Raw genomic sequence first — 11,765 nt, forward strand, 5'->3', positions numbered from 1 at the left:
ACAAGGCAATTTTATGAGTTTCTTTATGATTCTAAAAGCAATAAGAAACTCAGATTATTGTTGTGCACATACTATTACCTACTACTCATTTTTAAAAAATTCATTGGATACTATTGATATTTCATAACTTGAAGAGAATTAAATGCACAGCCTTTAGAACTCTAACCTCTCTGTTCCAATATAAGCACAAGTTTGCCTCTGTATGTATTTTTAAGGAATATAAGAAGTATTCATACTTTGAGACTATGGATTTTTATATGTTTTTTGGCATAAAGAGAGTTGGGGGAAGGAGAAACAGTTAAATAAATCACTGGGAAAGGGATCGTGCATCAAAATTCCCACACCAGAATATAAGTCCATCTAAACCAATATCTTCTCTTTGACTTGGGTTACCTCTGAGTAATACAATTAAAGAACCCATAATACTCCTAATTGTGTTATAGTAAAGCAGTAGGCATTCTGCATCTGTTTCCATAGCAACAACAACATTGCAGAAACAAGTTGTTCAGAGTACAGGTTATGTCATAATAGTACAGGGAACTCTTACCGACAGGATAATAAAACAATGAAAACTTTCTAGGTTTTAAAATACATTATTTATAATTGTACTACTGAAACAATGACAATACTCTACTGAGAAACTCATTGCTCAAAAAAGGTATAGGTGTAGATGAAAGCATTCCAACCTATCTGGTGACACCTTTTATTAGACAAATGATATAATTTTGCAGGCTTTGACAGGCAGAAGTTTTAGAATTCCTCTTAATTTTGATCCCCAGGAATTATCTGGAAATGTGTAGTAAATCAAAAAGAGAGAGGAAATTTTTAATTTGGATTTCAAATGATAATATCACTTGTATGTTATTAGAAACTGTTCAGTACATCAGGTGGTGTTCAGCTAAGAATGCCATGGACTGAATCTTTATTGATGATTTGCTTTTGAAAATTTGAGGTTCTTATTATATAACCATTTCCCCCCATTAGATTCATTACATAGATTGAGAATTGGCTGAAAAATGCAGCTTTTTTCATCATAATTAACCAGTTTTTTATTGGTTTGCAGTGGCTAGTTTCAAGTTCAACATAACAGAAATGAATGGGAAAAGCATTTTATTGAGAATAATAGATAAGCCTTCAAATGAAGGAAATGTGAAAATGCAAGGGGCTTTCTTTCTTTGAAGCATTTAGTTGAACTACTTTAATGGTTAAAGAAAAAGGTACCAAATTAGAACACATTATCTTACTGCATTTGTTACACAGGAACCAATACAATAGTTAAGGATGCAAAATGGCCTTTTATAAAACCCTTAATTTTCACACCTTCATAATGGTCTTAAATGGCCCCTTTCAGAGGAAACCTTCCACATTGGCCATTGTCCAAATGTTGGGGGGGGGGGGGGAGGGTTGAGTCTGAGGGTGACTCAGTCAGCTGCTTTTGAGTTAAAAGGAGTTTCTACAAAAAACTGCTGAAGAAAATTGAGAATTAAATCTGCAAAGAGGACTTGGGCTCAGCCTTGTAACACCTAAAATGTGTTCCTAGCTTTCTATACATTGTGTAAAGAGAACTAAGGGGACCTATACATGTGCCTGTCTTCTGCTCCGACTAATCGAGTCTGCTGGGGCATGTTAATTAACGTGCTCCAGCAGCCTACACATGATTCTTATTCAGCACCCCTATGCTTCATAATGGCAGTGGGGGAGCTTGAATTAAAGCTCACCACCATTTTTAAAAACAGGATGCTTACTACATGTGATACATGTAAGCAGTTCTTGGAGCTGCTCTAATTAAAGTGTCCCCACCTCTGACCCAGAACACATGTATAGGTGTCCTAGATGTCACAGAATAAAGCCACAATAGCCAGAACACTGAGCAGGGAGCTACCTCAATTAGCCAATAAGGAAAAGCAGAGGGCAGGTGTGTCTCAAATTTTGCCCTTCTGTAGAATTAAGATATCTTACTTTCCACTATTGAGAGAAGCCTCCTCTCACTTGTAATTAATAGTGGTGAACTCCTTCCTGAAGACAGGTGTTTATACACTTCTTTTATAAACTGATCAGGGGTCAATTAAAACACTGGTGGAGGTGCTCTTTTACACTGTAGTAGTTAAATGATTAGATTAGAGCTCTGGCCCTGGAGCTCTAATCCTATCCTGACTTCAATCCTATCCTCTGCTTGAGGAGGTAGTGTCTGTGTGCCTGCTGACACTTCAACCCACATTTCCTAAAAGAGTTCCCTAATCATGAAGCTATAGACTATTCTTGGAGGAGGGGGGGAATGAAGGAGGGGACATTTTCACTCCTACTTTTGTGGATATTCTGCTTTACAGAGTAATGAAAGATTCATTAGATTATAGAAAAACAGGCATAAAGAGAGCATGATTCTCTAACTAGTAGTCTGAACACTCACCAGGGAGAAGGGAGATATTGGTTCTAGCTCCTGCTTTAAGGAATGTTTGTATATTTTATATGAAACATCCACCGGATGAGACAGTTAAGGGAACAGAGCCTACTGCCAGTTGAGTGTCCTGGTGACTGGTCCAGAAAGCCATTGTCACACTTGCTCTCTCTGCCTGGCTTAATGAATCTCATATCCTTTTCTACACAGTGAAACAGCTTCAACAGAAAGGATGGAGTTTTTCCATCCCTCTCTTACTAACAAAAAATAGAATAAGATATAACCCACTACTCCAATGGCTAGGCCATGCCTCCTAGAAGATAGTGGAATTTTTGTCATATCCCCACTCTATCTTATTTGGCAAAATAATGTTTACTCATATCTCTTGTTTTCTAAGAGTGTACCTACCCTAAACACCATGGTGTTGGGTTTTAATATTAATTAAGGCCAATTTGTCTTAGTGAGGCTGTTGCACTTTATATACTAATAAATATTGTTAGCAGTAATCTTTTGAGTGGGATCCTTCCTAGTAGATGTGTTTTGTGACCAATTAGGTCATGTCCTGAAGAGAAGATGGTAAATTTGAGAATACTGTTAGGACTTAGGTGCCAAAGACCTTAATGACGTTAGGACCTTGAGGTCATGTGCATACTCACTAACAGAAAGAGGATAAGTGGCTGCTGTGTGGGATTTGTGATCTCAATGGTGCCTACATTTTGGGCCACAGGCATCTAAAGTGACACTTAGGCACCTACAGCCCTTTGTAGATTTAGTCGTTAGACTGAAAGTCCACATATTTCTCAATAGGAATGTATACCTTGTTCAGTTTGAAAACAAAAGAATGCATTTGGATATAACAGTAATTATGACTATTCAGATATTGAATACTCATCACACACAGTGGACTCCATTTAATTACATTTACAGGGGAATACTTTTATACAAATAAAGGGCTCCTCATGAATGCTGCGTGCCACCAGAGGCTGCGGAGGCATGGCGAGCTCCTGCAAGTGACGGTGGTGCTGCTGGCAGCAGGGTTCATGGGGGGTGGCAAGCACTGACCAAAGGTTGATAGCCACCCACAGATTCCACTGGCAGCAGCAGTGGTGGCCAGTGGCAATTGCAGATTGCCCACAGACACTGCCAGTGGTGTCGGCGGTGCCTTTTCGTAGGGAGTGAACTGCCACACTCAGGGGGTGCACGTGCACCTGCGTGCACCCCCTATGCATCGCCAATGGGGCTCCTGCAGATTCAGAAATAATTAAAGCTATATCCTCTAACTCTCTAACCAGTCCTTGCTTTCTTTATTTTTGCACAAAATAATGCTGATATAGAATTTTACTATTCAATCCTGTCCTCAATTCAAAGTTTTCGGGCTCTCTGAACTTACGCATTAGAATACACTGACTCAAAATCAGCAGATGGTTATATTAGTGTGGGGGAAGTGAACATGTGGAAAATGAAAATAGACAGTTGCACTGGTGGGAAGGATGGAGGAAGAACATTGTGATGTCTGATGTTTGGGTACTTAACTGCGGAGCAGAATCCACAATGCTGTGTTAAATGCCAAATCTCCTTATACAGATGTATAGGGACATATGCATGTGAGAAAAGGGTCCACAAAATCACTGACAAGGAAACCACTGCAGCTAGTCAGTAGGAAATACAGAGGAGAAGGATAAGTATTAAGCTATGTCCCTCTTAGGTGTCTTACTCTGGCTGAAAAAAGCATTTCCTTCTACTCAGAATTCACAGCTCTGAATCCTTGCTTGGTGCTCATGCCAATCCCTTCTCAAACCATGACTATAATTCTACCACTCTCCTTTCCCACATGTCCATTTTATCCAATAGCTGATTGCACTGGCAACATGTTGTGGGGGCATGGAGGGGCACAGGCCCTCTGGATTTCTTCACTAACAGAGGGGTGCAAGGCAAAGGACTGCAGCCTGACCAGACTCAATGCCTCAAAGTAGTGGGGATGGCAGTACTAGCATAGAGTTGTGTCTCTCCACTGTGGCAACGGCATAGAGGGACACAATAGAGGGACACGGTAGTTCTGTGTTAATTCAGGCTGCAAAGGCAACCCATGTATAGGCAGGTCAATTCCTGCCAACAGTGAAATCGGTGGCACTCCACCCCCACCCCCATAAGCACTTATGCATCACCTCTGGTTTTTAATTCCTAGTGCTCACCCAGAAACTACAAGATGAGGGTTCAATTCCCTTCTCTGCCTGAAGGTATTTGAACTCATGTATTCCACCTCTCAAAACCTGACTACGTGGAGATAAGATGGTGGGGAGTTATTGTTCTTTCTGTTGAAGAGGTGCCATTTTGCCTGAAGTAATTAAATGTTCATTTTGCCAGCAAGAATGAGCACAAAACCACATGTGACTGCAGAGTCAAGTGGCCAAAGTTTCTTTTTATGAGGTTCAAATACCCTTAAGAAGAGGAGGAAGCAAATCAAACCAATGTCACCCTCATCTTGTGTGAGCTTCTGGAGAAACACCATCTACTTTAGCCATGATCTGTGTGGTATCCATTAGGTATTCTCATAGTTTCATAGTTGGTAGGGTAGGAAGGGACCTGAGCAGATCATCAAGTCCGACCCCCTGCCATGGCAGGAAAAAATACTGAGGTCAAACGACCCCAGCAAGGTGTTCATCTAGCCTCCTCTTAAAGACGCCCAGGGTAGGAGCCAGCACCACTTCGCTTGGAAGTTGGTTCCAGATCCTAGCTGCCCTGACTGTGAAGTAGCGCCTCCTGATGTCTAGTCTGAATCTACCCTCTGCCAGCTTGTGACCATTATTTCTAGTCACTCCTGGTAGTGCTCGGGGGAACAGGGACTCCCCCAATGCCTGCTGGTCCCCTCTGACTAGTTTGTAACAGGCCACTAGATCCTCCATCAGCCTTCTCTTGTGAAGGCTGAACAGGTTCAGGTCCCGTAGCCTCTCCTCGTAGGGCCTGCCCTGCTGCCCCCTGATCATGCGGGTGGCCCTCCTCGGGACCCTCTCAATGCTGTCCACATCCCTCCTGACGTGTGGCACCCAGAACTGGATGCAGTACTCCAACTGCAGCCTGACCAGTGCTGGATAGAGGGGGAAGATCACCTCCTTGGACCTGCTTGAGATGCATCTGTGGATGCATGACAAGGTGTGGTTGGCCTTCCTGATCGCATCCCCACACTGTCAGCCCATGTTCATTTTGGCATCAGTAATGACTCCAAGATCCTTTTCTGCTTCTGCACTGACAAGAAGGGAGTTCCCCAGCCTGTAGGTATGTTGCTGGTTCTTCCTCCCCAGGTGCAGCACCCTGCACTTGTCAGTGCTAAAACCCATCCTGTTCTCATCTGCCCACCCCTGTAAGCTGTCTAGGTCGAATTGCAGCCTATTCCTTCCTTCTAGCGTGCCCACTTCTCCCCACATCTTAGTGTCGTCTGCAAATTTGAACAGGGTGCTTTTTACCCTCTCGTCCAAGTCACTGATGAAGATGTTGAACAGTGCAGGTCCGAGGACCGAGCCCTGGTGGACCCCACTGCCCACATCCCTCCAGGTCAAAAATGACCCATCTACCACCGCTCTCTGGGTGTGGCCTTCCAGCCAGTTAGCGACCCATTTGACTGTGTTGGTTTCAATGCCACAGTCCCCAAGTTTTTTAATGAGAATGGAGTGAGATACAGTGTCGAAGGCCTTCCTGAAGTCCAGAAAGACTACGTCCACTGCTACCCCTGCATCTAAGGATTTTGTGACCTGGTCATAGAAGGGAACCAGGTTGGTCTGACAGGACCTGCCTCTAATGAACCCGGGTTGGTTGCCCCTAAGCATAATCTCCCCTGCTGGCCCCTCGTGGACATGCACCAGGATAATTCTCTCAAAAAGCTTACCCAGGACCGAGGTAAGACTAACTGGCCTATAGTTTCCTGGGTCCTCCTTCCTCCTTTTTTTGAAAATGGGAACCATATCGGCCCTTTTCCAGTTCCCTGGCACCACACCAGAGCACCACGTGTGCTTGTAAAGCCGTGCCAGGGGTCCCACAATGACCTCTGCTAATTCTCTCAGCACTCTGGGGTGGAGGTCTTCAGGACTTGCTGATTTAAATACATCCAGTCCCTCCAGAAGTTCCCTGACTAGATCCTTACTGACCCCATGTTACTCAGTACCTTCTTTTTGCCCCCTATGTATTTAAAAAAGGACTTCTTGTTGTCCTTGATCTAGGTAGCTAGTCCCAGTTCCATCTCTGCCTTGGCCTTCCTGACTGCCCCCCTGCAGCCCCAAGCAACAGAGGTATAGTCCTCCCTGGTGATGGCCCCACCCTTCCATTGGGTGTACACTTCCCTTTTAGCTAGGAGACATTCCTGTATGCTTTTGGTGAGCCATGGGGGCTTTTGCACCCTCTTGCCCCCTTTGAGTCTTGTTGGGATTACCTCCCTTTGGGCTTGGAGGATCACCTTAAGGAACAACCACTCTTCTTGGACACCCGACTCCCCTCCCCTCCAGGACCTCATTACTTCCCCAAATATTCTTCTTACTTCATTGAAATCCGCCCTCCTGAAGTCCAGGGCTGCTGCCTTGCTGCTGGCTTTTGCCACCTTGAACTGAATGGTGAATTCTAGCAGGCAATAATTGCTGTCGCCTAGGTGGTCGAGCACCTGCAGCCCCCTCATGAGGTCATCGTCTGTGGCCAGCACCAGATCCAACAAGGCGTCTCCCCTGGTGGGGCTGTGCATCTTCTGAGTTAGATGGAGGTCCTGTATCTTGGCTAGGAACCTACGTGAGCGGTCAGACCTGGCTGACTGCTCTTCCCAGCAGATGTCTGGAAAGTTTAGGTCACCCATGATGACCCCATCCTTTGACCTAACTACCTCCATGAGCTGACTTAAGAATTCCAGGTCTAGCTCTTCCCCTTGGTTGGGTGGTCTATAGTAGACCCCCTCTGTTAAGTCCCTTTCCCCTCAACTCCCTTGTATTCTAACCCAGAGCACTTCAGTGTGCCCCTCATCTGACCTTGTGCTACTAGATGAGGATGTTTATTCCTCCTTGATGTAGAGCACCACACCCCGAACTTTCCTCTTACCTTTGGGGGATCAGCTGTTGCTGCCCCCATTGCTGGTTCTGCTGCTGCTGCATCTGCCTCCGCCTTGGGTCTGGTAAGGGGGCACACGTGTGTGTGGGATGCTCAGGACTGTCAGGACTGTTGCTCAGGACTGTCAAAACTAAAGTATTTCTACATATGGCCAGAAGCAAAACTGTGGGCACCTAGGAAAATTTGCTAGGGAAATTCAGGTATGTAACAGGGCCAGGCCCTGTTACTATGGGTGTGGGGGATCCTGAACAGTCCCACAGCATGGGAACACTTCCCTATGCCCATCCCAGAGCTGGAAGACAGCTGAGGATCCAGATTCAGGGACACAGTGAACCCCCCAGCAAGAGAGCTAACCCAGGTGTGGCAAGGAAGATCCAGCTATGTGGACCAGCAGAGGGAAGAATAAAAGATGCTGAAAGCAGCATCAGAATGGCTGCTCTGGCAGGGAGCAAGGATGCCTGGAGCCTGGGTTAAGTTACCAGAAGTCAAACAGCTACCAGGAGGGGCTGAGGGCAAGGCTTCTCCTGTGTTTGTCTGTTGTTGGTTTATTTTGTTAGCACAAGCCCAGCAGGCTCTTCAAAGCCTCTGAAAGATAAGAGGCAACTCAAAAGGTGAAGCCAGGGAAGAGCCACATGAAGCAAGTGCAGAACAAAGTGGCAGTTTATTTGTTTAACTTTTTTGCTTATTTTGCATTTTTAACAAGCCCTGGGTGACCTCATGGCTATCTACTAGCTGTGCTGCAGTAAAGGCAAGGGCCCTTGTTAAGTTCCTTCCTTAACAAAGAATACTGAGACTTACTTTTCTCCAGGCGCAAAACAAAAGGCTGTTTTATTTAGGAACAAACAACACCTAACTGGGAAGATAAAATTAACTCTGGAACAACAGAGGGTGGAGTTCTAGCTCTCAAGCTCCATCCCATAATAATAAAGACTAAAATTTAACCCTTTAATTGCCTAATTACTACAATCCTCCCCTCTTAATTTACAACCTGGGCTGGACATAAACTTTCAAATAACTGGGAGCCCTCTGTTTTCTGGCTAGATAACACCCCTCCTCAGGAACAAGCTTCTCCTCTGGCCAGGGGAGTATATGTCTGTCTCCAGCATCTCTGACCTCCGGACAAGGAGAGTTTGTGGCTAGCTCCACAATACTGGACTCAGAATTCTCAGTGATTCTACCCAATTTTGGGTCCTCTGAAAACCCATCCTTCTCAGGCAATGACTCCAGTCCCTCAGGTAGGTTGGTTCATAAGTGGATCTGCTACTGATGTCATCTCACCATTTGGCCATTACTGACTCCAATTTTAAAAGATAAGGGTCCCGTTTGTTCTTGGATACTGCCTGGAATCCAAGTAGGTTGGCAGGTACTGAAATTTTTTTGTGTAGACTCTCTCTTCAGCATGATAATCGTGGTTGTGTTTTTGAAGCATCTGTTTTTTCTGCACTTCTTCCTCCATATTGGGATACAGTAAAACCAAATGAGACCTGATCCTCCTTCCCATTAATAGCTGGGCAGGGCTCATGCCTATGATGGTTTGAGGTGTGACTTGATATTTCAAAAGGAATTGAGCCAATTTTGTCTCCAAACTTCCTCTGGTCATTTTTCTCATCTCTTCATTGAAGGTCCTCATGACTCTCTCTGCAAGGCCATTAGAAGCTGGGTGGTATGGTGATGTTTGGACGTGCTTAATTCCATTCTTACTAAGGAACGCCTTAAATTCATGACTAGTGAAATTTGGTGCATTATATGTGACCAATGCCACAAGCAATCTATGTGTGGCAAAAGTTTGTCGAACCTTGTCACAGGTTGCTTCTGAGGTTGTTGAGTTTTAGGGGTATGCTTCCAGCCATTTTGAATAAGCATCTATTATGATCTAAAAACATTTTTCCTAAATAGAGACGGGCATAGTGTATGTGCAGATGAAACCAAGGCTGTCCTGACTATTCCCAAGGATGCAAGGGTGCCTGTGCTGGAGACAGTTGATGTACTTGACAATGGGGACAATGCTTGATGACTTTTTCCAGGTCTTCATTTAGGCGTGGCCACCACACATAGCTGCGAGTCAAAGCTTTCATTTGGGAATTTCCAAGATGTGCCTCATGTAGTTCTGCCAGCAGTTTCTGTTGTCCTTGAGGGGGGACTACCACTTGCATGCCCCACAAAATACAGCCATCCTCTATGCTCAGTTTGGTACTTCTGGTCCAAAAGGGCCAAAGCTCTCCTCGCGGATTCTGTTTTGGCCAGCCCTGTAAGGTGTAGCACATTGCCCTAGACTGGATAGGAACCTGCCTAGTCCACATTTTGATCTGAGAAGCCTTCATGGGTGTCTGTTTCAAATGGTTCAACGCCAAGACTACTTCCCAGGGGTGCTCTTCTGTATGAGCTGAGTCCAGTAGTAGTAGCCTTCTAAGGGTGTCAGCATTCCCATGCTGATGGCCTGCCTTATAATCTTTTACTCATATGTGGTTAGGGTCAAAGCCCACCGCTATAGTCATGCTGCTGTCATAGTGAGTACTGCTTTATTTTCCTTAAATCCTACCAAAGGTTTGTGGTCTGTTATGATGGTGAAAGCCTTCCCATACAGATACTGTTGAAACTTCTTTAGGCCAAATATAATAGCTAAACTTTCCTTTTCCAACTGAGAATAACCACATTCAGCTTTGTTTAGTGTCCTTGAGGCATATTAAATAGGCTGTTCTTCCTTATTGTTCAGTTTATGGGACAACACTGCCCCTACCCCATAGGATGAAGCATCACAGGACAGGATTAATTCCTTGCTGGGATAAAAATGAGACAAAAACTCTGATGATTTAAGTAGCCTCTTAGATTCTCGGAAGGCTTCTTTTTGTCTACCTCCCCAGTGCCGTGAGGTTTCTTTCCTTGAGAGGTGATGTAAAGGTTTTAAGAGAGCTGACAGGTTTGGAAAGAACCGATGATAATAATTCAACATTCCCAGATATGCCTGAAGTTCTGACGTGTTTTGTGGGGCCAGTTCCTTTTCATTAGCTGTGACTTTATCTGTCATGGGGTGAAATCCCTCCTTGTCAATCTTACAGGCCTCATGAAAAAGCATTTCTTTTGTTTCAAACATAGCCCTGCTTCTCCCAGCATTTGAAATACTCTCTTGAGTGTTGCCAGGTGTTCCCTATCACTTTTTCCTGTGATGAGGATATCATCAATCATCACCACTACCCCTGGAATCTCCTTTAAGATGTTTTCCATGACCAATCTATTATATTGGTACAAACCCTTGGTGATTATGGTGAATTTCTTACAATTCCCCTCAAGTTCCATCTCTTGATAACCCTGGGACATGTCCAATTTGCTAAAATGTTGGCCTCGTCCAAGCACTGCTCGCAAGTCTTCAGTGCATGGAATCGGGTAGTTGTCTGACTTAGAAACTTAATTGACCGTGACTTTATAGTCCCCACAGATACAGATGGTTCCATCGGGCATGGGCACTGGTACAATGGGTGTTGCCCATTCAGCAAACTGCACAGGGGAGATGATGCCTTCTAGTTCCAATCTATCCAATTCTGTTTCAGTTCTCTCTCTGAGGGCATATGGAACTGGCCTGACTTTGAAATACTTTGGCTGACTGCCCTCTTGGATATAAATCCTAGCTTTTATTCCCTTCAGTCTGCTTAACCCCTCTTGGAATACTGCAGGGTAGGCCCCCAGGATTTCTTTTAGGGCTGGCATTTCTTCCCAATCTAGTCTGAGTTTTTTCAGCCATGTCCTACCAAACAAGATGGGCCTTTCTCCTTTTATTACTAAGAACTTTAAGGTTTTCTGTTGTCCTTTATATGCAACAGGGACACTTACTGATCCTATTACTGGGATGTTTTCCCCAGTGTAAATCTTTAGTTTCACTCTTGTCTTTCCCAGAGGACCCCAGCCTGCTATACACTCTGATAAATCTCTTCATTAATCATTGTGACAGAATCCCCTGTATCTATTTCCATGCATACAGGTTGATTATTTAACTGTACAGTTACTCTGTAAGGTTCCACTTTATCCTCCATTACACGTGTGTATCTCTTCATCTGCCTCCTCTTCCTCATCCTCCTGTACATGATAAGCATTTTGCTTTCTTCCCTTTTCTTTGGCCTGACCTTGTTGTGCAGACAGCTAGCCCCCCTTGCATTTTTTTGCTATGTGTGTCCCATCTTTCTGCGTTTATGGCACTGGGACATTTTGTGTCTGCAAACTGAGGTTGAATGCATGCCTTCACAGTGAAAACATATCTCCAAGTTTCTAAACTTTTGTTGAGAGCTTTGCACTTGGTTTA

At 44.4% G+C, this 11,765-nt stretch overlaps 1 pseudogene; it reads right to left on the reverse strand.

Moving 5' to 3' along the window:
• Positions 1-8,777: 8,777 nt before the first annotated feature.
• On the reverse strand, positions 8,778-11,550 carry LOC132250044 (uncharacterized protein K02A2.6-like; annotated as a pseudogene).
• Between the last annotated feature and the right edge of the window lie 215 nt (positions 11,551-11,765).

Source organism: Alligator mississippiensis, chromosome 4 (genome assembly GCF_030867095.1).
Source record: "Alligator mississippiensis isolate rAllMis1 chromosome 4, rAllMis1, whole genome shotgun sequence".
In the NCBI taxonomy this organism is placed as follows: Eukaryota; Metazoa; Chordata; order Crocodylia; family Alligatoridae; genus Alligator; species Alligator mississippiensis.